Here is a 27,500-nt window from a genome sequence, read left to right on the forward strand (position 1 = left end):
CAGCAAGTGTACAGCCCTAGGAACCCACCACAGGAATGGAGGGAATCCCTCATAATGGAAACAGCAGATGTACAAACCCAGAGACTCATCTCAGGGTTGGTGGGAACCCTTCATAATGGGCACAGCAGGTGTACAGACCCAGGAACTCAGCACAGGGATGGTGGGAACCCTTCATCATGGGCACAGCAGGTGTACAGACCCAGGAACTCAGCACATGGATGGTGGGAACCGCTCATAATGGGCACAGCAGGTGTACAGACCCAGGAACTCAGCACAGGGTTGGTGGGAACCCCTCATAATGGGCACAGCAGGTGTACAGACCCAGGAACTCCGCACAGGGTTGGTGGGAACCCCCTTCATAAATTGGCACAGCAAGTGTACAGACCTAGGAACCCACCACAGGAATGGAGGGAATCCCTCATAATGGAAACAGCAGATGTACAAACCCAGAGACTCATCTCAGGGTTGGTGGGAACCCCCTTCATAATGGGCACAGCAGGTGTACAGACCCAGGAACTCAGCACAGGGATGGTGGGAACCCCTCATAATGGGCACAGCAGGTGTACATACCCAGGAACTCAGCACAGGGATGGTGGGAACTCTTCATAATGGGCACAGCAGGTGTACAGACCCAGGAACTCAGCACAGGGATGGTGGGAGCCCCTCATAATGGGCACAGCAGGTGTACAGACCCAGGAACTCAGCACAGGGTTGGTGGGAACCCCCTTCATAAATTGGCACAGCAAGTGTACAGACCTAGGAACCCACCACAGGAATGGAGGGAATCCCTAATAATGCAAACAGCAGATGTACAAACCCAGAGACTCATCTCAGAGTTGGTGGGAACCCCCTTCATAATGGGCACAGCATGTGTGCAGACCCAGGAACTCAGCACAGGGATGGTGGGACCCCCTCATAATGGGTTTAACAGCTCATTGCAGTCCCCAAGAGATAGTAGAAACTATGGTCATAGGATTTTACCAACTGAACTATCCCTTTAAAGTCTTAAATAAAGGTTAAGCAGTAAAGGTGGAAATACTAATTCATTTCCCAACTTTAAGTGAAACCCATGAAGCCTGCACATGACTTGGAAACTAGAATCTACAGGAAGTACACCTATCATATTGCAATTCTTGGTAGCTCTCTGACCTATCTTGCTGTGCATTCCTTATGGCGTCCAAGTGTGATGGTTGGCCTACTAGTTACATGTATATTTTTATTGGTCTGATCATTGCTGGGCCAATAGAATCACATGGTTTACTATTACAATTACGTTATGAACCCAATAAAGCTTACTTACCAACATTGTGATCCTGGGACACTGTTCATCCACCCACTTTCTGGGTAAGCCCGACAAAATAACACCCACCTTACTATTCGTCCTGCCTAGACCCCACCTCTAGGTACACTTACTTTATTGACCTGTCCCTGACCAGACCCCCATCTCTAAATATGCTGAAGCCCTGATTCCTTGCAATTGATGGCTTTTTGAGTTACTATTGAGTAGTTCAAATGAGGTGAATGCTGTTATCCCGGGCCATGACCCTGGACACAGCATTGACAGGACAAAGGCCCAAGATGTAGGACTGTCCCGGAAAATCCAGGGCAGTTGGCATTCATGGTAAAGGAGAACTTCAAGCAGCTTATCAGCCAGAAATAAATAAGCAAGGACTAGCTGGTTGTTTTTGTCTGCAGTTGAGAGAAGGGCTGATTACCACATTGGCCTGTTCCTACCTAAAGTTCTACCTAATTACCACAATGACCTGTTATTACTGAAAGGCCTACCTAATTACCACATTGGCCTGTTCCTTCCCAAAGGTCTACCTAATTACCACTTTGGCCGGTTCCTACCCAAAGGTCTACCTAATTAACACATCGGCCTCTTCCTACCAAAAAGTATACCTAATTACCACATTGGCTTGTTCCTAACTAAAGGTCTTCCTAATTACCAGATTGGCCTGTTCCTAACCAAATGTCTACCTAATTACCACATTGGCCTGTTTCTACCCAAAGGTCTTCCTAATTACCACATCGGCCTCTTCCTACCAAAAAGTCTTCCTAATTACCACATTAGCCTGTTCCTAACCAAATGTCTACCTAATTACCACATTGGCCTGTTCCTACCCAAAGGTCTACCTAATTAACACATCGGCCTCTTCCTACCAAAAAGTCTACCTTATTACCACATTGGCTTGTTCCTAACCAAAGGTCTTCCTAATTACCACATTGGCCTGTTCCTAACCAAATGTCTACCTAATTACCACATTGGCCTGTTTCTACCCAAAGGTCTACCTACAACACAAGAATGTCTATGTTGAGTACCAGACTAACCACTCTAAGACAAAAGTAGACCCATCCAAACTCAATAGTGCCAATTGGCCCAGCAGATGGAAGCTAAAGATGATTTTATCCTTCCCCCAGAGGGACTTTCAGAAAGTAGATTCAAAATAAAGTACACATAAAGTCTCTGATCACTATCTAAATAAAATAAACAAAACTGAAAGCTGAAGTTTAGGTATGGCTCTTTTTTTTATGGTGCCAGTGGACCAAGTTGGATGGCTGATGCCTGTAGAAGCTGAAAATCGCTGTAGTAGTTAAACCTACTCCAGTGATCTCCACTTACTTCCGGGTCCCGTGTTCAGAGGCTGTCCTGCTGAATTGTGAACACAGGAGGTCCACCGCTTAGCATAGGCACTATTTAAGAACACTGAATGTTCTCAATTAATGCAAAGTGTCCTTATTGGAAAAGGTGGAGAGACGTGGTGGTAACTTGTCCCTGTGGAGGCTGGAAATCACTGTAGTATTTAACCCTACTCCAGTGATCTCCGCTTGCTTCCGGGTTCTGTATTGAGAGGCTGTCCTACTGCATTGTGAACACAGGAGGTCCACTACTTGGCACACGCACCATTCAAGAACACTTTGAATTTTCTCAATTAATGCAAAGTGTTCTTATTGGACAAGGTGGAGAGACGTGTTGGTAACTTCACAATTTCCACCTTGTCCCTGTTGAAGCTGGAAATCGCCGTAGTAGTTAACCCTACTCCACTGATTTCCATTTACTTCCAGGTCTCTTGCTCAGAGGCTGTCCTGCTGCATTGTGAACACAGGAGGTCCATCACTTGTCATAGGCACCATTCAAGAGCACTCAATTAATGCAAAGTGTTCTCTTATTGGACAAAGTAAAGAGACGTGGTGGTGGCTTCACAATCTCCACCTTGTCCAATCAGATAATACCTTGTATTCAGTGAGAAAAATGCAAAATGTCTGGTGAATGGTGCCCACGCTGAATTGAGCGCCCCCTGGTTTTCATTATAGGGTAGGGCAGCCAGTTGCTACAGGACCTGAAGGCTAGTGGCAATCATTGTAGTAGCAGTTTTTACTACAGTGATTTTCAGCTTCTACGGGGATGAACTAGGCATGGTACTACATCCTTGCATTGATTCAAGCTGGAACAATGTAACTACAGTATGTATCAAAAAAGCAGTTCCTGGAATTCGGCTTTAATCTGAAAAGATTGAAAGAAACACGGAATCTTCTGTAACTTTATTTTTTATTTTTTTTATTACCATTCGGTGTATAATGAACAATTTAGCACAGAAAAGCTGATAATTTGCAGCCTTAATAGACTCCAGAATCAGCTGAAACACTGCGGATTGTTTTTTGATTGGCTGGAAGGAAAACATCGTAAAGGAAAATTAGGAAGTAAATGTCATGAATGTACATTTTCGGGGGAATATAATTATCATAATTGTTAGCATTATGGATTTTACAAAATAAAATTAAGCCTGGTTAGTTTATGCACAAATTGTTGACATTGGTATGATTGCCGTTTCTCGTCATTACGGCAAGGGCGCCATGTTTTTTTTTTTTTTAAATGTCGTTATATGCACTAAAATTATTCAGGTAATATGTAGCAAAAACACATAAATGTTTAAAGCGGAACTTCACATATTATATTTTTTGGCATGTTTATATTAAGCCAACTTGGTTTAGCAAATAAGCATCCAGATCTAAACTGCGGAGGGCCACCGGTGACGCTGTAAACAGGAAAGGTGCTACCACTAGGCAAACTAGGCAGCCGCCTAGGGCACACTGCTGCCTAGGGCGCCCGGCCACTGGTGTTCCTACTCTCTTCTCAGCAAGCAACTAAGTCTCAGCATCAGCAGGCACACATAGGGGGTTATTTACGAAAAGGGTAAATCCACTTTGCACTGCAAGTGCACTTGGAAGTGCAGTCCCTCTAAATCTAAGGGGTAGATCTGAAATGAGGGGAAGCTCTGCTGATTTTATCATCCAATCATGTGCAAGCTAAAATGCTGTTTTTTCTTTTCCTTGCATGTCCCCCTCAGATCTACAACGACTTTACTTCCAAGGGCACTTTTAGTGCAAAGTGGATTTTCCTTTAGTAAATAACCCCCATAGGTCAGAGGCACAGCGGCGGTGGAGGACGGTGTCCCGACTCCCGAATTAATGGAAGCAATCGAACATTCATTGATGGGCACTGGTAGGCTGCAAGGTGGGGTATACATGGGCAGGGCAAAGAGGGTGGGGTCAGGGGTGGAGCCGAAGGGGGGCGGAGAAATGAGGTTTCGCCTAGGGCAGTGATGGCGAACCTTGGCACCCCAGATGTTTTGGAACTACATTTCCCATGATGCTCAACTACACTGCAGAGTGCCTGAGCATCATGGGAAATGTAGTTCCAAAACATCTGGGGTGCCGAGGTTCACCATCACTGGCCTAGGGTGTCAAAAATCCTTGCACCAGCCCTGGCTGTAAATCCCTGTCGTAGTGCTCGGTGACAGCCCTGTAATATTCGTGGTTCGGTACGAGCACCTTTTTACTGGGTTGCTCACTTGGCATCTTCACCATTCACAGGATGCCTTGTATTCTTATAACTGAATACAAGGCATTCTCTGATTGGATAAGGTGGAGACTGTGACGTCTCTAGACCTCATCCAGTCAGATATCGTCTGGGGTCATGTGCCACATCAATGGTACTGGAAGGAGTAGTACCCCATCAATGATGTCAGTGAAATGAATAATACCCCATCATTGGTGTCAGTAGGAAGAATAGTGCCCCATTATTGGTGTCAGTGGGAGGAATAGTGCCCCTTCATTGGTGTCAGTAGAAACAATGGTTCCACGTAGTTGGTGTCAATGGGAGGAATAGTGTCTCGCATTAGAGAGTGGAACAGTGCCCCAAGGGCCAGATAAAGACAAGCAGGTGGCTGCATCTGGCGCCCGGGCCACAGTTTGTAGACCCCTGGGCTAGTTGATGCTGGATATCCTCCAGCCAGGAAATGAGGTTGATGCAGCTTCTAATGCACATCATTGGTGCCAGTGGGAGGAATAGTGCCCCATCATTGATATCAGTGGGAAGAATAGTGCCCCATCATTGATATCAGTATTAGTGATGGACGAACTTCCGACGGGACGTTTCGCGAACGCGAAACGCGAACGGACACAAACGTTCGCGAAAACGACCGTTCGCCGCGGGCTCCATTGACTTCAATGGGAGGCGAATTTCGCAAACCTTTAGGTCGAATTTGCGGCCACGGGGTAATTATTAGGGGGTAGCACGTAGTCCCACCACCTGGACAATAGCATAATACATGTATGAGGTGAATTTGGGATCGATAACTACAAGCATTTTTTTTTTATTTGGGAAATTGTTCTGACAATTCAGGACTATGGAGCTAATGAAGGCAATGGAGGAGAGGGAAGGTCAGGGACCAGGGTAGGCAAACAAGAGGGTGCAGGAGATACAGAGCACTGACAGCAGCACCGTAATACAGAGCACTGACATCAGCACCGTGACATACAGCGCTGACAGCAGCTCCGTGACATACAGCGCTGACAGCAGCTCCGTGACATACAGCGCTGACAGCAGCTCCGTGACATACAGCGCTGACAGCAGCTCCGTGACATACAGCGCTGACAGCAGCTCCGTGACATACAGCGCTGACAGCAGCACCGTGACATACAGCGCTGACAGCAGCTCCGTGACATACAGCGCTGACAGCAGCTCCGTGACATACAGCGCTGACAGCAGCTCCGTGACATACAGCACTGACAGCAGCTCCGTGACATACAGCGCTGACAGCAGCTCCGTGACATACAGCGCTGACAGCAGCACCGTGACATACAGCGCTGACAGCAGCTCCGTGACATACAGCGCTGACAGCAGCTCCGTGACATACAGCGCTGACAGCAGCTCCGTGACATACAGCGCTGACAGCAGCTCCGTGACATACAGCGCTGACAGCAGCTCCGTGACATACAGCGCTGACAGCAGCTCCGTGACATACAGCGCTGACAGCAGCTCCGTGACATACAGCGCTGACAGCAGCTCCGTGACATACAGCGCTGACAGCAGCTCCGTGACATACAGCGCTGACAGCAGCTCCGTGACATACAGCGCTGACAGCAGCACCGTAAGCAGCCCCAGGAGGAAGTCAGCACAGCACAGGGATGGTGTGATCCCCTCATAATAAGAACCCCCAGGAGGAAGTCAGCACAGCACAGGGATGGTGGGAGCCCCTCATAATAAGAACACCCAGGAGGAAGTCAGCACAGCACAGGGATGGTGGGAACCCCTCATAATAAGCAGCCCCAGTAGAAATATGACACCGCTCAACCTCTTCAAAGAGGAGGGTAGGGGCATATAGTACGGTGTGCTTTTTTGGGTCAGGGAAGTGAGCCAAATGAATTAAGAAGGTCTGTGTGCTTGATTCCAAAAATTGTTTATAGACATATACATGGTCTACTGATCACATGTGTTGAATTCCTCCGAGATCCATGCCTCATTCATTTTTAGAAATGTGAGGTAGTTAACACTGTGGTGAGCTAGGCGAGTACGCTTATCGGTCACAATCCCCCCTGCTGCGCTGAACGTCCTTTCGGACAGGACACTGGATGAGGGGCAAGCCAACAGTTCGATTGCAAATTGGGCAAGCTCTGGCCAGAGGTCAAGCCTGCCCACCCAGTAGTCTAGGGGTTCATCACTCCTCAGAGCGTCCACATCGGCCGTTAACCCAATGTAGTCGGACACCTGACGGTCTAGGCGTTCCCTGATGCTGGATCCGGATGACACCTGTCGATGGGTCGGCTGAAAGAATGACCTCATATCCGAAGTCACCAACACATCTTCAAACCGGCCTCTTCTTGCAGGCGCTGTTGGATTGGTACCCGCAAATCCTTCTCTGGGAGTGGGAATTGCTCCTCTGCCAGCGCACGCAAAAGCAGAATGCAGCATTTCTCGAAGCAAGGCCTGGAAGTGCTGCATTCTGACAGCCCTCTGCGACGGCGGTAACATTTCCGCCATTTTGTGTTTGTACCGGGGGTCTAAGTACGTTGCCACCCAGTACTGGTCCTTGACCCTCATGCTTTTTATACGGGGGTCCCTATTAAAACACTGGAGCATGAAGGCCCCCATTTGCACTAAAGTGGAAGCGGTGTGGTGGCCTGGCTCCTGCTCATCATCCAGGATAATGTCGTCCTCTTCATTCTCCTCTCCCCATCCTCGCACAACAGGGATCCCAGAAAGGTTTAAAGCATGCTCTTCTTGCTCCTGCTCATCCGCCCCGGCACCATCCTCCTCTGACTCCTCATCAGACTCCTGTTGTTGACTTGTCTCAGATAGAGTAGCCCCCCCTGGGAATTCATCCAGCATTGCGACTTCCTCATCTTCCCGCTCCTGCTCCTCCACAGCCTGATCAATGACACGACGCAATGCACGCTCCAGAAAGAAGGCATAAGGTACCATGTCACTGATGGCGCCATGGCTGCGACTGACCAGTTTGGTGATCTCCTCAAATGGCCGCAGAAGTCTGCATGTGTCGCGCATGAGCAGCCACTGGCGCGGTGAAAAAAAACCCAGCTCCCCAGAACCGTTTCTTTCGCAGAGTTCATACAGGTAGACGTTAACTGCACGTTTCTGCTGGAGCAGCCTATCAAGCATATAGAAGGTTGAGTTCCATCGCGTCGGGCAATCGCAAATAAGACGTCTGACCGGCAGATGGTGTCGCCGCTGAATGTCAGCAAGGCGAGCCATGGCCGTGTAAGATCTTCTGAAATGGGCCGAGATTTTCCTTGCCTGCCGCAAGATGTCCTGGACCCCAGGGTATTTGACAAGGAATCGCTGCACGACCAAGTTTAAGACGTGTGCCATGCACGGCACGTGCGTGATTTTGCCCTGTTTCAATGCGCTAAGCAGATTGGCACCGTTGTCACACACCACTTTACCAACTGTCAAATTGAGCGGTGTTAGCCACTCATCTGCCTGTGAACGCAAAGCTGAAAGGAGTGCCGGGCCAGTGTGGCTCTTTGCTTCCAGGCACAACAGACGCAGCACGGCATGGCAACGTCTCACCTGGCATGTGGAATAGGTTCTGGGGAGCTTGGGCGGTGCAGTGGAAGAGACGCTAGCAGCGGAAAAGGAGGAGGCAGCTGAGGAGGAGAGGGAGGAGGATGGAGTAGGAGGAGGAGAAGAAGAGTCAGGCCTGCATGCAATCCGTGGCGGTAAAACCAAATCTACACGGGTGCCACGGGTTACATGCTTGACGGCCGTCAGAAGGTTCACCCAGTGGGCAGTAAAACTGATATACCTTCCCTGCCCGTGTTTGCTAGACCACGTGTCTGTGGTCAGATGTATCTTGGCACCGACACTGTGTGCCAGAGATACATTCACTTGCCGCTGAACATGGCCATATAGCTCTGGGATGCCCTTCTCTGAGAAATACTTCCTTCCTGGGACCTTCCATTGTGGTGTTCCAATGGCCACAAATTTGCGAAAGGCCTCCGAGTCCACCAGTTTATATGGCAGTAGTTGGCGGGCTATGAGTTCTGACAAGCCAGCCGCCAACCGTTGGGCAAGAGGGTTATCCGGCGTCATCATTTTTTTACGCTCAAACATTAGGCCCACGGAAGCCTGCCTTTTTGCAGAAAAATGTGAGCTTGGCGTGATGGAAGGTGGAGTGGAGGACAATTGTGAGGAGAGAGGAGAAGGAGAAGTAGAAGACGAGGCTGGACGGTGAGAGCCTGCAGTGTGGCTTTGTGTGTTCCGTTGCTCCCACTGGGCTCGGTGATGGCTGCTCATGTGCCTTCTTAAGGCGGTCGTCCCTAGGTGAGTATTGGGCTTACCGCGACTAACGCGTTGACTGCAAAGATTGCAGATGGCAACGCTATTGTCAGCAGCGGACACGTTAAAAAAAGCCCACACTGCGGAGCCATGTGCCGGTGTCCTGGGAGCGCCAGATGTGACCGTACATGGTCGATGACTCGCTCCTGATACATTTGCAGTCTGCTTTGTCCCTGCTGTGCAATGTAAGTCATTGCTGCTTCTCCTCCCTATCTGCTGGTCCATATCTCCCTCTGAACTCCCCTCCTCTTCCTCTCTTGTGGGCACCCACGTGACATCACTAGACACGTCATCATCAACGTCACCTTCCCCACCGCTATAAGTAGAGTAGGCAGCAACACCGGGGACCAACCTCCTCCTTGGGCTGATCTGGGTACTGGCGTCAGACTGCTGAGTAGCGCTTGTTGCTACCTCCTCTTCCTGATCCAATACCAAGAGTGGCTGCGCATCAGAAATGTCCTCTTGATATGGATCGGAAAATAATTCCAGTGACTCAAGCGGAAGGTATGTGGTGGTGGTGGTGGTGGTCGTGTTGTTGGTGGTAGTGTCTTTGGGGGTGCACATAGCAGAGAGTGAAGAAGAGGGTGCAGATCGAGAGGATGAGGAGGGTGCAGAAGAGTAAGGCTGAGCGAGCCACTCAACCAAGTCTGGTGCATCCTTTAAAGTAATTGAACGCACCTTCTGCAACTTCCCACTTTGGCTCAAGCCTGTTGCTCCTGCCCTACCCCTACCACCCCTGCGGAAGGGCCTGCCTCTTCCTCTGCATGTCATTTTTTAAATGACCCTGTGACAAAACTCTTAGTCCCTATACCGCTGAAGGACTGCTGCAGTATAGGTGAGCGGTCAGCAGTGGTGCACGTCAACCCTATCTATTGTGGACCTATAGCGGTCCTTACAGAACAGCAGACTGTACCGCACTCAAGCCTATGTACCGTAGCACCCTATACCAAGTTACCAGTCCTTATAAGAACTTTTGTGGACCAAGCAGGTTGTGTATTAGTGTTTAGCAGACTGTACGTCAGTCCCTATACCGCTGAAGGACTGCTGCAGTATAGGGCAGCGGTCAGCAGTGGTGCACGTCAACCCTATCTATTGTGGACCGATAGCGGTCCTTACAGAACAGCAGACTGTACCGCACTCAAGCCTATGTACCGTAGCACCCTATACCAAGTTACCAGTCCTTATAAGAACTTTTGTGGACCAAGCAGGTTGTGTGTTAGTGTTTAGCAGACTGTGCGTCAGTCCCTATACCGCTGAAGGACTGCTGCAGTATAGGGCAGCGGTCAGCAGTAGTGCACGGCAACCCTATGTATTGTGGACCGATAGCGGTCCTTACAGAACAGCAGACTGTAACGCACTCAGGCCTATGTACCGTAGCACCCTATACCAAGTTACCAGTCCTTATAAGAACTTTTGTGGACCAAGCAGGTTGTGTGTTAGTGATTAGCAGACTGTACGTCAGTCCCTATACCAATGAAGGACTGCTGCAGTATAGGGCAGCGGTCAGCAGTAGTGCACGGCAACCCTATGTATTGTGGACCGATAGCGGTCCTTACAGAACAGCAGACTGTAACGCACTCAGGCCTATGTACCGTAGCACCCTATACCAAGTTACCAGTCCTTATAAAAACTTTTGTGGACCAAGCAGGTTGTGTGTTAGTGTTTAGCAGACTGTGCGTCAGTCCCTATACCGCTGAAGGACTGCTGCAGTATAGGGCAGCGGTCAGCAGTGGTGCACGTCAACCCTATCTATTGTGGACCGATAGCGGTCCTTACAGAACAGCAGACTGTACCGCACTCAAGCCTATGTACCGTAGCACCCTATACCAAGTTACCAGTCCTTATAAGAACTTTTGTGGAACAAGCAGGTTGTGTGTTAGTGATTAGCAGACTGTACGTCAGTCCCTATACCAATGAAGGACTGCTGCAGTATAGGGCAGCGGTCAGCAGTAGTGCACGGCAACCCTATGTATTGTGGACCGATAGCGGTCCTTACAGAACAGCAGACTGTACTGCACTCAGGCCTATGTACCGTAGCACCCTATACCAAGTTACCAGTCCTTATAAAAACTTTTGTGGACCAAGCAGGTTGTGTGTTAGTGTTTAGCAGACTGTGCGTCAGTCCCTATACCGCTGAAGGACTGCTGCAGTATAGGGCAGCGGTCAGCAGTAGTGCACGGCAACCCTATGTATTGTGGACCGATAGCGGTCCTTACAGAACAGCAGACTGTACTGCACTCAGGCCTATGTACCGTAGCACCCTATACCAAGTTACCAGTCCTTATAAGAACTTTTGTGGACCAAGCAGGTTGTGTGTTAGTGATTAGCAGACTGTACGTCAGTCCCTATACCAATGAAGGACTGCTGCAGTATAGGGCAGCGGTCAGCAGTAGTGCACGGCAACCCTATGTATTGTGGACCGATAGCGGTCCTTACAGAACAGCAGACTGTAACGCACTCAGGCCTATGTACCGTAGCACCCTATACCAAGTTACCAGTCCTTATAAAAACTTTTGTGGACCAAGCAGGTTGTGTGTTAGTGTTTAGCAGACTGTGCGTCAGTCCCTATACCGCTGAAGGACTGCTGCAGTATAGGGCAGCGGTCAGCAGTAGTGCACGGCAACCCTATGTATTGTGGACCGATAGCGGTCCTTACAGAACAGCAGACTGTAACGCACTCAGGCCTATGTACCGTAGCACCCTATACCAAGTTACCAGTCCTTATAAGAACTTTTGTGGACCAAGCAGGTTGTGTGTTAGTGATTAGCAGACTGTACGTCAGTCCCTATACCAATGAAGGACTGCTGCAGTATAGGGCAGCGGTCAGCAGTAGTGCACGGCAACCCTATGTATTGTGGACCGATAGCGGTCCTTACAGAACAGCAGACTGTAACGCACTCAGGCCTATGTACCGTAGCACCCTATACCAAGTTACCAGTCCTTATAAGAACTTTTGTGGAACAAGCAGGTTGTGTGTTAGTGATTAGCAGACTGTACGTCAGTCCCTATACCAATGAAGGACTGCTGCAGTATAGGGCAGCGGTCAGCAGTAGTGCACGGCAACCCTATGTATTGTGGACCGATAGCGGTCCTTACAGAACAGCAGACTGTAACGCACTCAGGCCTATGTACCGTAGCACCCTATACCAAGTTACCAGTCCTTATAAGAACTTTTGTGGACCAAGCAGGTTGTGTGTTAGTGATTAGCAGACTGTACGTCAGTCCCTATACCAATGAAGGACTGCTGCAGTATAGGGCAGCGGTCAGCAGTAGTGCACGGCAACCCTATGTATTGTGGACCGATAGCGGTCCTTACAGAACAGCAGACTGTACTGCACTCAGGCCTATGTACCGTAGCACCCTATACCAAGTTACCAGTCCTTATAAAAACTTTTGTGGACCAAGCAGGTTGTGTGTTAGTGTTTAGCAGACTGTGCGTCAGTCCCTATACCGCTGAAGGACTGCTGCAGTATAGGGCAGCGGTCAGCAGTAGTGCACGGCAACCCTATGTATTGTGGACCGATAGCGGTCCTTACAGAACAGCAGACTGTAACGCACTCAGGCCTATGTACCGTAGCACCCTATACCAAGTTACCAGTCCTTATAAGAACTTTTGTGGACCAAGCAGGTTGTGTGTTAGTGATTAGCAGACTGTACGTCAGTCCCTATACCAATGAAGGACTGCTGCAGTATAGGGCAGCGGTCAGCAGTAGTGCACGGCAACCCTATGTATTGTGGACCGATAGCGGTCCTTACAGAACAGCAGACTGTACCGCACCCAAGCCTATGTACCGTAGCACCCTAGACAGACCAAGTTACCAGTCCTGATAAAGAGCTTTGTGGAACAAGTGAGTTGTGAATGATTAGCAGACTGCAGCAGAAGGGCAGCAGTCAAGTATAATATTCTTTCTATATTTGGAAGAAAGAATATTATACGTGTACAAGCCTATTACCGTACCACTGATACCAGTCCTGAAAAGAACCTTTGTGGAACTAATAGTAACAGCAAGTCTTTAAAATTATCCTCACTGCCTGACACACTGCTTCCTGCCTGTCCCTATACAAATTGGCAAAAAAGAGTAGGCTGGAACGATTAGCTGGAACAGCTCTTTTGTGGACCTGATAGTAACAGCTAATGATGATGATGATGATGATGATGAAGAAAGACTAATCTGGCTGAGCTGTCCCTAAAATAGCAGCATACAGCGCTCTGTCCCTTTATCTAAACTGACAAAAGAAACTCAGGCTGCTGACCTAACACCTATACCAGTCCTGAAAAGAACTTTTGTGTACCAAATAGCTAGCGTTTTCTCTGTCCCTACTCCACACAGGATCCTTTCCCTACAGTGACAGAAGAAAGAATGTAAAATGGCCACCGGATCGGGTGTATTTATAGGTTAGGGGGAATGTCCAAGTGTCCATGAGCTGTCATGTCTCAATTGGTTGTCCTGTAACACATGATAAACGTGTCACGAAAGGTTAAAGTTCTTGTATACATTAAACACGTAAGTCCGCCGGGGCGAACGACGGAAAAAGGCGTTCGAACCCGCGGACGGCGAAAGTCGGAAATTCGCCGCGAAACGACCGCCGGGCGAACCGTTCGGCCATCACTAATCAGTATGAGGAATAGTGCCTCATCATTGGTGTCAGTGGGAGGAATAGTGCCCCATCATTGATATCAGTGGGAGGAATAGTGCCCCATCATTGATATCAGTGGGAGGAATAGTGTCCCATCATTGATATCAGTGGGAGGAATAGTGCCCCATCATTGATATCAGTGGGAGGAATAGTGCCCCATCATTGATATCAGTGGGAGGAATAGTGCCCCATCATTGATATCAGTGGGAGGAATAGTGTCCCATCATTGATATCAGTGGGAGGAATAGTGCCCCATCATTGATATCAGTGGGAGGAATAGTGCCCCATCATTGATATCAGTGGGAGGAATAGTGCCCCATCATTGATATCAGTGGGAGGAATAGTGCCCCATCATTGATATCAGTGGGAGGAATAGTGCCTCATCATTGGTGTCAGTGGAAGGAATAGTGCCCCATCATTGATGTCAGTGGGAGGAATAGTGCCCCATCATTGATATCAGTGGGAGGAATAGTGCCTCATCATTGGTGTCAGTGGGAGGAATAGTGCCCCATCATTGATATCAGTGGGAGGAATAGTGCCCCATCATTGGTATCAGTGGGAGGAATAGTGCCCCATCATTGATATCAGTGGGAGGAATAGTGCCCCATCATTGATATCAGTAGGAGGAATAGTGCCCCATCATTGATATCAGTGGGAGGAATAGTGCCCCATCATTGATATCAGTGGGAGGAATAGTGCCCCATCATTGGTGTCAGTGGGAGGAATAGTGCCCCATCATTGATATCAGTGGGAGGAATAGTGCCTCATCATTGGTGTCAGTGGGAGGAATAGTGCCCCATCATTGATATCAGTGGGAGGAATAGTGCCCCATCATTGGTATCAGTGGGAGGAATAGTGCCCCATCATTGATATCAGTGGGAGGAATAGTGCCCCATCATTGATATCAGTAGGAGGAATAGTGCCCCATCATTGATATCAGTGGGAGGAATAGTGCCCCATCATTGATATCAGTGGGAGGAATAGTGCCCCATCATTGGTGTCAGTGGGAGGAATAGTGCCCCATCATTGATATCAGTGGGAGGAATAGTGCCCCATCATTGGTATCAGTGGGAGGAATAGTGCCCCATCATTGATATCAGTGGGAGGAATAGTGCCCCATCATTGATATCAGTAGGAGGAATAGTGCCCCATCATTGATATCAGTGGGAGGAATAGTGCCCCATCATTGATATCAGTGGGAGGAATAGTGCCCCATCATTGATATCAGTGGGAGGAATAGTGCCCCATCATTGATATCAGTGGGAGGAATAGTGCCCCATCATTGGTATCAGTGGGAGGAATAGTGCCCCATCATTGATATCAGTGGGACGAATAGTGTCCCATCATTGGTGTCAGTGGGAGGAATAGTGTCCCATCATTGGTGTCAGTGGGAGGAATAGTGCCCCATCATTGGTGTCAGTGGGAGGAATAGTGCCCCATCATTGGTATCAGTGGGAGGAATAGTGCCCCATCATTGATATCAGTGGGAGGAATAGTGCCCCATCATTGATATCAGTAGGAGGAATAGTGCCCCATCATTGATATCAGTGGGAGGAATAGTGCCCCATCATTGATATCAGTGGGAGGAATAGTGCCCCATCATTGGTGTCAGTGGGAGGAATAGTGCCCCATCATTGATATCAGTGGGAGGAATAGTGCCCCATCATTGATATCAGTGGGAGGAATAGTGCCCCATCATTGATATCAGTGGGAGGAATAGTGCCCCATCATTGATATCAGTGGGAGGAATAGTGCCCCATCATTGATATCAGTGGGAGGAATAGTGTCCCATCATTGGTATCAGTGGGAGGAATAGTGCCCCATCATTGATATCAGTGGGAGGAATAGTGTCCCATCATTGGTGTCAGTGGGAGGAATAGTGCCCCATCATTGGTGTCAGTGGGAGGAATAGTGTCCCATCATTGATATCAGTAGGAGGAATAGTGCCCCATCATTGATATCAGTGGGAGGAATAGTGCCCCATCATTGATATCAGTGGGAGGAATAGTGTCCCATCATTGATATCAGTAGGAGGAATAGTGCCCCATCATTGGTGTCAGTGGGAGGAATAGTGTCCCATCATTGATATCAGTGGGAGGAATAGTGCCCCATCATTGATATCAGTGGGAGGAATAGTGCCCCATCATTGATATCAGTGGGAGGAATAGTGCCCCATCATCAGTGTGCAGTGAAATTAAGAGAAAGCCGCTTCAGTCCAGAAAATTTGCCGGTACAACTGTGCAAGACTGAAGGGAAAGCCGGAGTTCTGCTTTAATATTAACTTTTGGAAAGTAGCACAACAAATGTATTTAATGGCAGACAAGCGGGGATAACAGATGTGGATTATGTATAGTCGGGGCCTTGTATCATTTCCCTGACATGACAAAAATTTTGGTTTCCAGTTTGATGACAGTGATACAAAGAATGGGAGGACTATGGGGGGGGGAGACTATAGAGGGGACTATGGGGGAGGACAATAGGGGGGGGGGGACTATGGGGGAGGACAATAGGGGGGGGGGCTATGGGAGGGGCTATGGGGGGAGGACTATGGGGGAGGACAATAGGGGGGGGGGACTATGGGGGGGATATGGGGGGGAGGACTATGGGGGGAGGACTATGGGGGGGAGGATTATGGAGCGCGCTTGTTAAGTGCACACCTGGAGCGGAGAGCTAATTAATTGCCTCCTTAGCAGTATACAGAGGAGAGGCGACTTTTAATGGGGCTTTAAACCGGCTGGGGACTGGTAATGAACGGAAGGTTTGATTACACTGATGAAGTACGCTCAGAGAGACGTTACCTGGAGCCAATTTCTTCACCTGATTTACAACATCAACCCTCCAACTCTCTAACATGCTGAAATTATTTTTAACCACTTCAGCCCCGGAAGATTTTACCCCCTTAATGACCAGAGCATTTTTTTTGCGATACGGCACTGCGTCACTTTAACTGACAATTTACCCAAACAAAATTGACGTCCTTTTTTTCCCCACAAATAGAGATTTCTTTTGGTGGTATTTGATCACCTCTGGGGTTTTTATTTTTTTCGCTATAAACAAAAAAAGAGCGACAATTTTGACAAAAAAAGCAATATTTTTTACTATTTGCTATAATAAATATCCCCCAAAAATATATATAAAAAAACATATTTCTTCCTCAGTTTAGGCCGATATGTATTCTTCTACATATTTTCGGTAATAAAAAAAAACGCACTCAGTGGAAATTGATTGGTTTGTGCAAAAGTTATCGCATCTACAAAATAGGGGATAGATTTATGGAATTTTTATTATAATTTTCTTTTTAATTAGTAATGGCGGCGATCTGCGTTTTTTTTTTTTCCAATAAAATATTTTATTGATTAAAAAAAGGAATGATGATACAAATACATACATTGTGAATGAAAATATACAGAGAATCACACAACAAAAAATAAATAAATAAATAATAATAATAATAAAATAAAAAATAAAAAAAACATGGGAATATATAGTAAAGCAGGAATAACCTTGCGTTTTTTTTTGTTTTTTTTTAAATCAAGACTTTGACATTGCGGTGGACAGATCGGACACTTTTAACACTATTTTGGGACCACTGACATTTATACAAAAAATAGCCACTGATTACTGTGTAAATGTCACTGGCAGGGAAGGGGTTAAACACTAGGGGGCGATCAAGGGGTTAAGTGTATTCCCTCAGTGTGTTCTAACTGTAGGGGGGGGTGGGCTACCACTGACATGACAGAGATCACTGCTTTCCGAGGGCACGATCCCGCTACGCATGGTGCACACGCGATAGCCGCCAAGCCGACAGGTACGTCGTTTTGCCTACCTGTGACACTTTTCCAACATATATCGGTGTGAGCTGGTTGGCAAAGTGGTCTTCCTGATTCTCCTCCAGGCCAACCGGGAAGCGGGTGAGGGGGGTTGGGTGGTGTTGGTTTTCCGCCACCCCCCCCCCACCCAAATATGGAGCACCAGCCGCCATTGCAAGGAGGGTTAGTATTAGGATTACATGGGGGGTTAGTGTTGGGATTACAGTGGGAATTACTATTAGGATTACATGGGGGGTTAATGTTGGGATTACAGTGGGAATTACTATTAGGATTACATGGAGGGTTAGTGTTGGGATTACAGTGGGAATTACTATTAGGATTACATGGAGGGTTGGTGTTGGGATTACAGTGGGAATTACTATTAGGATTACATGGAGGGTTGGTGTTGGGATTACAGTGGGAATTACTATTAGGATTACATGGGGGGTTAGTGTTGGGATTACAGTGGGAATTACTATTAGGATTACATGGAGGGTTAGTGTTGGGATTACAGTGGGAATTACTATTAGGATTACATGGGGGGTTAGTGTTGGGATTACAGTGGGAATTACTATTAGGATTACATGGAGGGTTAGTGTTGGGATTACAGTGGGAATTACTATTAGGATTACATGGAGGGTTAGTGTTGGGATTACAGTGGGAATTACTATTAGGATTACATGGAGGGTTAGTGTTGGGATTACAGTGGGAATTACTATTAGGATTACATGGAGGGTTGGTGTTGGGATTACAGTGGGAATTACTATTAGGATTACATGGGGGTTAGTGTTGGGATTACAGTGGGAATTACTATTAGGATTACATAGGGGGGTTAGTGTTAGGGCCAGAGTAATGGTTACTTTTAAAGCAGATGAACCTCTTATGCCCTGTACACACGATCGGACTTCCGACAACAAAATCCGTCAGATTTTTTCCAACGGATGTTAGCTCAAACTTGTCTTGCATACACACAGTCGCACAAAGTTGTCGGAAATTCCGAACGAGGTGACGTACAACACGTACGACGGGGACTATAAAGAGGAAGTTCAATAGCCAGTAGCCAATAGCTTTCGTCTCCTAATTTATTCTGAGCATGCGTGGTACTTTGTGCGTCGGAATTGTCTTCCACACGATCGGAATTTAAACGATCGGATTTTGTTTGTCGGAAAATTTTATATTCGGATCTCAAACTTTGCGTGTCGGAAATTCCAATGGAAAAAGTCCAATGGAGCCTGCATAGGGTTGGAATTTCCGACAACGCGCTCCGATCCCACATTTTCCGTCGGAAAAGTCAGATCGTGTGTACAGGGCATAAGGGTTGTTCTGGGTTCTGAAAGCAGACCCAGAACATACAAGCTCAATGTCAATGGAACCATGGGAGGAATGTAATCTAGAACTCCACCACTGAAAGCTGAGGAAAGGTCCCTCTTACATACCTCCCAACTTTTTCAGATGGGAATGAGGATAGGAGGATAGGAGTTGCCTATCTATAAAATATCCAGAACAGACACCTATTACCAAAGTATGTGGACACACCCCCTTGCCACGCCCCCCCCTTTAACCAATACAATATCGGGCACTTTCGCCCCCTTCCTTCCCAGCCCAATTTTCAGCTTTCATCGCTGTAGCGCTTTCAGTGACAATTGCGCGGTCATGCTACACTGTACCCAAATGAAATTTTTATCATTTTGTTCGCACAAATAGAGCTTTATTTTGGTGGTATTTATTCATGACTCCGTTTTTTATTTTTTGCGATATAAGCGCAAAAAAGCGGAAATTTGGAAAAAAAACTATATTTTCTTTTTTCTATTTTAAAAGAAATCCAATAAAATCAAATTTTGTCATAAATTTAAGCCAAAATGTATTCTGCTACATGTTTTTGGTAAAAAAAATTCCGTTAAGTGTATAATAATTGGTTTGTGTGATCTCGGACATATATACGCAAATGATCATGTACATATGTGTGCAGGTGATCACGTACATATGTGTGCAGATAATCATTGGGACAAGTGATTTTAGTGGGACATATGTGGGGGACATGTTTTTATTATTAGGGACATGTGTTTTTATTTTTTGGGGACATGTATGTTTTGGGGACATGTGTGTTTTGGGGACATATGTGGGGACTGTGTTTGTACTGTGTGGTGTGTTGTGTGTTTACACTAGACTGAAGATCAGTGAGTAAAAAGCTGTAAAAAACAGCTCATACTCACTGATCATCAGCCGGCTGCAGCGTTCTGCTCTCCTCTCCTCAGCGATGACTTCTGTGTGAGGAGAGGAGGAGCCGATTGCCTAGCAACCGGCTGTTTGTTTACATCACATGACGGCCGTGATTGGACACGGCCGTCATGTGATCAGGAGGGCCAATCACAGAGCCCTCCTGCCGATCTGAGATGCGCCGTGTCCCGGTGACACGGGCGCATCGGGATCGCGCCGCTGCACGGGCGCGCGCGATCCCGCTCCTCCTGATGGACGTTCCTGAACGTCCTATCAGGAGTAGACGGCTCCCACCCGGCCGTATATGTGCATTGGCCGGGTGGGAAGTGGTTAAAGAAGAATAATGTCGCATACACACGGTCGGACATTCCGACCACAAAATCCGTCAGATTTTTTCAGACGGATTTTGCCCCAAACTCATCTTGCATACACACGGTCGCACAAAGTTGTAGGAATTTCCGATCGTTCTGAACGAGGTGATGTCAAACACCTACGTCGGGACTATAAACGGGCCAGTAGCCAATAGCTTTTGTCTCTTAGTTTATTCTGAGCATGCGTGTCACTTTGTCAGTCTGAATTGATCGGAATTTAAGCAATCGGATTTTGTTGTGGGAAAATTTTAAACATTGTGTGTCAGAAAATCCGATGGAAAAAGTCCGATGGAGCCCACACACGGTCGGATTTTCCAACAACATGATCCGACCGTGTGTATGGGACAGTATACAAAAAAAAAAAGGTTAGTTAAACCCACAAGTGTTTTCTTTTACCACTACAAATCAAATTCCTTTATATTGGCTTTTGACATTTCCAAAAGCAATTTAGAAATCGGATGAAAGGTTCAGCACTCGGAAACACTTTTTGAAAGATAAAAAGTGCATTTTATATATAACTATATAGATCAGACCAACATGAGGGATAAAAAAGGGAAAAAGAAGAACACCGGGTTTTTGTTCCAAATCAGGGACAGTCCCACAAAATCCGGGACAGTTGGGAGGTATGCTCTTAGCCCACGTACGCACGGTCAGAGATTTTGCCAACCAAATCCGTCGGATTTTGCCCGTCGGATTTAGTCCGACGGATTGTGTCCGAAACTGTTGCATACACACGGTTGGGCCAAGTTGGCGAAAAAATACGATCTTTCAGAACGTGATGATGTAATTTCGTTACGATGGGACTACATTCAGGCTAGTAGCCAATAGCTTTGATGTAGGAATTTGATCTGAGCATGCGTGGCACTTGGTCCGATCAAAATGCTCTACACATGATCGGATTAGGTCCGTCCGGCCCAGTTGGTCGGGAAATATTTCCAACATGTTGGAAAATTGGGTCGGACGGAGATTCGGACGCAATCAGTCCGATGCATACCACACACAGTCGGATTATCATTCCGACAGATTCTCCGACCGTGTGTACAAGGGCTTAGACACTGTGCTGACCTCGACACTCTTCCTGACAGCTTAGAAAAATTGAGATCAGCAGAGACGGCTTTGACGGAGAATATAGTGACTTGCAGGGATATTGTCTGCACTTCTAATAAGTGGGACGCTTCCAGTGGTCTGTCCCCAATCCTCAGTAATCACAGTGATCAGTGTATGATTGCAGAGGCCACACATGGACCTCCTGAACCATCCCGTAACGGTTCTGTGTGCAGAGAATTCTACATATATAATGGCACCGCCACTCCGGTATTCAGAGGAAATTGCAGCAATAACAGCCTAAGTGAAATCAAATCATAGTGTTTATATCCCAGAATTGAAATTGGTTAATTCTGAAAGGAGAGATCCAAATAATGATAGAATGATCTATTTCCAGCTCTGGAATGGGAACCGTCATTGTCAAGTGATCAGATCTGAATGGAGTAGTAAATGTTTCCAGCATTGAAAATTGTAGTGAGACGATTGTAAAATGACGAATGGATGTCGTATGATCCGCATTAGTTGGATTAGCAAAACAATGTTTCAGGACAGATTAAGGATTGGTTCACACATACAGGTGCATCCAAGCATGGGCGCATTTTTGTGTGGTTTTCGCACATTCACACGTCGTCGCATTTTGGGTACCCATTTATTTAATTTGGCTGCCCTACAGGATGTTCCAAATTCACTGTGGGACACAGGATACTCTGGGGGGTCACTGGGGGACACAGGATACTCTGGGGGGTCACTGGGGGACACAGGATACTCCGGGGGGGTCACTGGGTGACACAGGATGCTCTGGGGTCACTGGGGGACACAGGATGCTCAGGGGTCACTGGGTGACACAGGATGCTCAGGGGTCACTGGGTGACACAGGATGCTCTGGGGTCAGTGGGTGACACAGAATGCTCAGGGGTCACTGGGTGACACAGGATGCTCAGGGGTCACTGGGTGACACAGGATGCTCAGGGGTCACTGGGTGACACAGGATACTCTGGGGTCACTGGGTGACACAGGATGCTCTGGGGTCACTGGGTGACACAGGATGCTCTGGGGTCACTGAGTGACACAGGATGCTCAGGGGTCACTGGGTGACACAGGATGCTCTGGGGTCACTGAGTGACACAGGATGCTCAGGGGTCACTGGGTGACACAGGATTCTCTGGGGTCAGTGGGTGACACAGAATGCTCAGGGGTCACTGGGTGACACAGGATGCTCAGGGGTCACTGAGTGACACAGAATGCTCAGGGGTCACTGGGTGACACAGGATGCTCTGGGGTCACTGGGTGACACAGGATGCTCAGGGGTCACTGGGTGACACAGGATGCTCAGGGGTCACTGGGTGACACAGGATACTCTGGGGTCACTGGGTGACACAGGATGCTCAGGGGTCACTGGGTGGCCCAGGATACTCTGGGGTCACTGGGTGACACAGGATGCTCTGGGGTCACTGGGGGACACAGGATGCTCAGGGGTCACTGGGGGTCACAGGATGCTCAGGGGTCACTGGGTGGCACAGGATGCTCAGGGGTCACTGGGTGACACAGGATGCTCAGGGGTCACTGGGGGTCACAGGATGCTCAGGGGTCACTGGGTGGCACAGGATGCTCAGGGGTCACTGGGTGACACAGGATGCTCAGGGGTCACTGGGTGACACAGGATGCTCAGGGGTCACTGGGGGTCACAGGATGCTCAGGGGTCACTGGGTGACACAGGATGCTCAGGGGTCATTGGGTGACACAGGATGCTCAGGGGTCACTGGGTGACACAGGATGCCCAGGGGTCACTGGGTGACACAGGATGCCCAGGGGTCACTGGGTGACACAGGATGCTCAGGGGTCACTGGGTGACACAGGATGCTCAGGGGTCACTGGGTGACACAGGATGCTCAGGGGTCACTGGGTGACACAGGATGCTCAGGGGTCACTGGGTGACACAGGATGCTCAGGGGTCACTGGGTGACACAGGATGCTCTGGGGTCACTGGGTGACACAGGATGCTCTGGGGTCACTGGGTGGCACAGGATGCTCAGGGGTCACTGGGTGGCCCAGGATACTCTGGGGTCACTGGGTGACACAGGATTCTCTGAGGTCACTGGGTGACACAGGATTCTCAGGGGTCACTGGGTGGCACAGGATGCTCAGGGGTCACTGGGTGGCCCAGGATACTCTGGGGTCACTGGGTGGCCCAGGATACTCTGGGGTCACTGGGTGACACAGGATTCTCTGAGGTCACTGGGTGACACAGGATTCTCAGGGGTCACTGGGTGGCACAGGATGCTCAGGGGTCACTGGGTGGCCCAGGATACTCTGGGGTCACTGGGTGGCCCAGGATACTCTGGGGTCACTGGGTGACACAGGATTCTCTGGGGTCACTGGGTGACACAGGATTCTCAGGGGTCACTGGGTGACACAGGATGCTCTGGGGTCAGTGGGTGACACAGGATTCTCAGGGGTCACTGGGTGACACAGGATGCTCTGGGGTCACTGGGTGGCACAGAATGCTCTGGGGTCACTGGGTGGCACAGAATGTTTAGGGGTCACTAGGTGGCACAGGATGCTCTGAGAGTCACCGTTTGAAGCTGTACCAATCAGTAGAGGTATCTCCTGACTAGCCATGGCGTCGGTGCTCCAGGTAAAAGCTGAAAACCCCAGTGGCTCTGTGCTGGAGGGGAGACCCGGTGCTGGTTGGGGAGGAGGTGAGTATTATAGTGACCAGGGCCATAAATACTTGTGATGGGGCTCCATAACAAAACCATTACGGGGCTCCTTTCCTCTCTAATCCTCATCCTAAAAGCCATTTCTTTCCTGATACAGAATGCTAAATACAGTCATTTCCTTACATAGCTACTGTATATAGAGGTGTGCACATTCATTCTATCTGGGCTTCTCCTTGTATTGGTCCCCATTGTAGTCACATGATATGTTAATGTTATAGCTGTAAAGGCTTTTTGCAGAAACGCAGGACGTGGTTTTTTTTTTAACATGAGTTCCTATGGAACACATTCACATCAATGCGTTTTTGTGCATTCTGCGTTTTAGGAAAAGGGTCAGGGACTTTTTTTTTTTTTAAACTCAAAACAGTGCTTTTCTTTGCTTTCTTGGTTCAATAGACTCCAATGGAGATTCTGCAGAGCAGCATGTAGTGCGTTTTTAGCGCGTTCTTGATGCATTTTGGCATTATCTAAAGTGCCCAACAACAAATTGGACAAATAAAAATAAAAAAAGCATTAAAAAAGAGCAAAAGGCATTAAAAATGCGGAAAGAACAGCAAAAAGCACCGCAGAAACGATCGAAAGAAGCAACATGCATAGATGTGAATGGAGCCTTACAGTGGATGTTGTAGATTTGCGCTTAACTTCGGTTGCCGATATTCCGGATGAATTCCTGATGGGCGGATGGCTTACCTTTCTGCTTTTTATATCGGTTTATTTTTTTCTCCTCCAGTATATTACATTTAGAAGAAATAAAAGTGTACAAAGGCATGTCAGGTGCTAGTTTACAGTAGTACCTTGGATTACGAGCATAATTTGTTCCAGAAGAAGGCTTCTAATCCAAAGCACTCGTATATCAAAGCGAGTTTCCCCATAGGAATCAATGGAAACTCAGATAATCCGTTCCACAGGCGCTGCTTGTCTTTGCAGTACCGCATGTGGTGTGGCCAGAGGTGCGGGGGCGCCAGAGACGCTCGGAGACACTCGGTTCCCAAGTGCCTCTGAGTGTCTCCAAGTGTTTCCGAGTGTCTCCGTGCGTCTCCGGCGCCCCCACACCTCTGGCCAAATGCAGTACTGCACTGCAGCTTGAATCCCGCTCGTCTTGCGAAAACACTTGTAAACCGCGTTACTCGCAATCCGAGGTTCCACTGTATTTTCCTGCAGATCTTGGCCATCTTTGTCTTCAATACTTTCTGAATCCATTTATCCAAGCATGCAGCAAGTGAGGGTCGGGGGGACCTGATGGGCGGGCATATTCTGGGTGATTTTGAAAGTACGAAGGCCATTGGATCGGCACGAGAGCCAGGCGCTTGGCAAGTAAATCCAAAACCAGAACAGCCTCTGTTTAGAAGAAGTGGAACCCCTGCCAGGTTTTTATTGCTATCTGTGTGCCCCAATTGGGAGATTTGCCATTACACTGGGATAGAAAGTAATGAGGAATCCAGACGCCATTCTCACCTAATGCGGAAGCGTTTCATAAAAAAATATATCCAACTAAAAGAAAATTGGGGGTGGGGGAGGGAGTGCAAGAGCAGATTAAAGTGATTATTAACCACTAGGGATCCGCGCTATAGCCAAATGACGGCTACAGCGCGGACTTCCTTTGCCGGGACTACGTCTATTGACGTCGTCCCGTGCACGAGTGGCCTGCGCGGCGCGCTCTGTGATCAGCGAGTCTATGAGACTCGCCTGATCACGGATCGAAGCAAGGGGTCGATCCCAACCCCTTACCACGTGATCAGCTGTCAGCCAATGACAGCTGATCATGTGATACAACGGAGCTGGAGAAAAAAAAAGAGCTGATTACCGGCGGCCGTTGTCCCGATCACAGCCAGCTTACCAGTGCCCACCTGCCCCCTGCCAGTGCCACCTCAGTAATAAAAAAGTGCCCCCCATCAGTGCCACCCAGCAGTGCCCACAGTGCCACACATCAGTGCCCACAGTGCCACCCATCAGTGCCCACAATCTGCCTCAACAACGGTGCTGCACCCCAGTGCCACATATCCGTGCCCATCAGTGTCATCTACCAGTGCCCATCAGTGCCGCCCAGCAGTGCCACCTATCAGAGCCACCTATCAGTGCCCATCAGTCCCATCTATCAGTGGTACCTATCAGTGCCCCTTAGTGCCACCCATCCGTGCCACCCATCCGTGCCATCTTATCTGTGCCCATCTTTGCCCATCAGTGCTGCCTTATCTGTGCCCATCAGTACTGCCTTATCTGTGCCTATCGGTGCCATCTTATCTGTGCCTATTAGTGCCGCCTTAACTATGCCTATCAGTGCCCACCAGTGCAGCCTATCAGTGCCCACCAGTGCCGCCTCATCAGCGCATTTCATTGAAGGAGAAAAATGACCTGTTTGCAAAATTTTATAACAAACTATTAAACATGATTTTTTATTATTTTTTTATTTTGTATCTTTTTTTGTTTGTTTAGCAAAAAATAAAACTCTGAGCTGTAATTAAATACCACCAAAAGAAAGCTCTATTTGTGGGAAAAAAATGATAAAAATTTCATTTGGGTACAGTGTTGTATGCCCGCGCAATTGTCATTCAAAGTGCATCAGCGCTGAAAATTGGTCTGGGCAGGAGGGGGGTTTAAGTGCCCAGTAAGCAAGTGGTTAAAGGCAGACTTATAAATACCTGCTGTGCGGTTTTTCACAGAGCAGCCCTGATCCTCCTCTTCTCGGGTCCCCTGCCGGTGCTCCTGGCCCCTCCCTCCTGTCATGTGCCCCCAGAGCAAGCCGCTTGCTATGGGGGCACACGAGCAGGCTTACTCCTGAGCCGCTGCTCTGTATGTCCATTCACACACGGAGTACTGCTCGGCCCCGCCCCCCCACTCTCTCCTCATTGGCTCACTGGCTGTGATTGACTAAGGCTCACACTGCTGTCTCCGCCGATGAGGTGGAAGACACCCTGGAGAGTCACTGCTCTTGTGCACTTCGCTGGATCGAGATGGGGCTCAGGTAAGTATTGGGGGGGGGGCTGTGAATGGATGGAGAAGAAGGTTTTTTACCTTCAGGCATAGAATGCTTGAAGGTAAAATAACTTGAGCATTTACAACCAAGTCTAAAAGTTTGTCCTCGTAATGATTCCAAAACCCCGATGAAGGGAGTGCCGGGCTCCAGAAACGCGTTGGATTTTCTGTGTGAACATATTATGAATCCTTTTGTGTTTTTTTTTTGCTTTGAGGAATAAATACCTGACAGGGGTTCAAACCATTCGCCAAGCTATCCGGGACAAAAAAATACAAGATTTGGCTATAGATATATTTTAACAAAGGAGTGCAGCCGCCCTTAATAGCCAATCACAAGGAATAATTAAAAATCAGGTTGCTGCGATTTACTGCATGCTGCGAATTGCTAGATCTTGACCGAGCGATGCGGCTCTTGGATCCTGTCCTGTCTGTTTTGATTATTTCTATTAGGTAACTGACCCCCCCCCCCCCCCCTCCTTCCATGTTAGAGCATAGCACCACGTAGTACATGAGATACGGCTAGCCATGTGCGTCCAGCATGCATTTGTCCTGTCACATGTCTGTACTGTGTGATTGTGATACATTGACATTT

The 27,500-nt window shown here is 48.1% G+C and overlaps 1 protein-coding gene across 20 annotated transcripts in view; it reads left to right on the forward strand.

The window, feature by feature from the left end:
* DAB1 (DAB adaptor protein 1) overlaps positions 1 to 27,500 on the forward strand; it is a 1,102,825-nt gene that overhangs the window by 947,499 nt on the left and 127,826 nt on the right. The window lies entirely within an intron of this gene.

The sequence above is a fragment of the Lithobates pipiens genome, unplaced genomic scaffold (genome assembly GCF_037356315.1).
Source record: "Lithobates pipiens isolate NorthernLeopardFrog02 unplaced genomic scaffold, aLitPip1_a1.2 Scaffold_23, whole genome shotgun sequence".
NCBI lineage: Eukaryota > Metazoa > Chordata > Amphibia > Anura > Ranidae > Lithobates > Lithobates pipiens.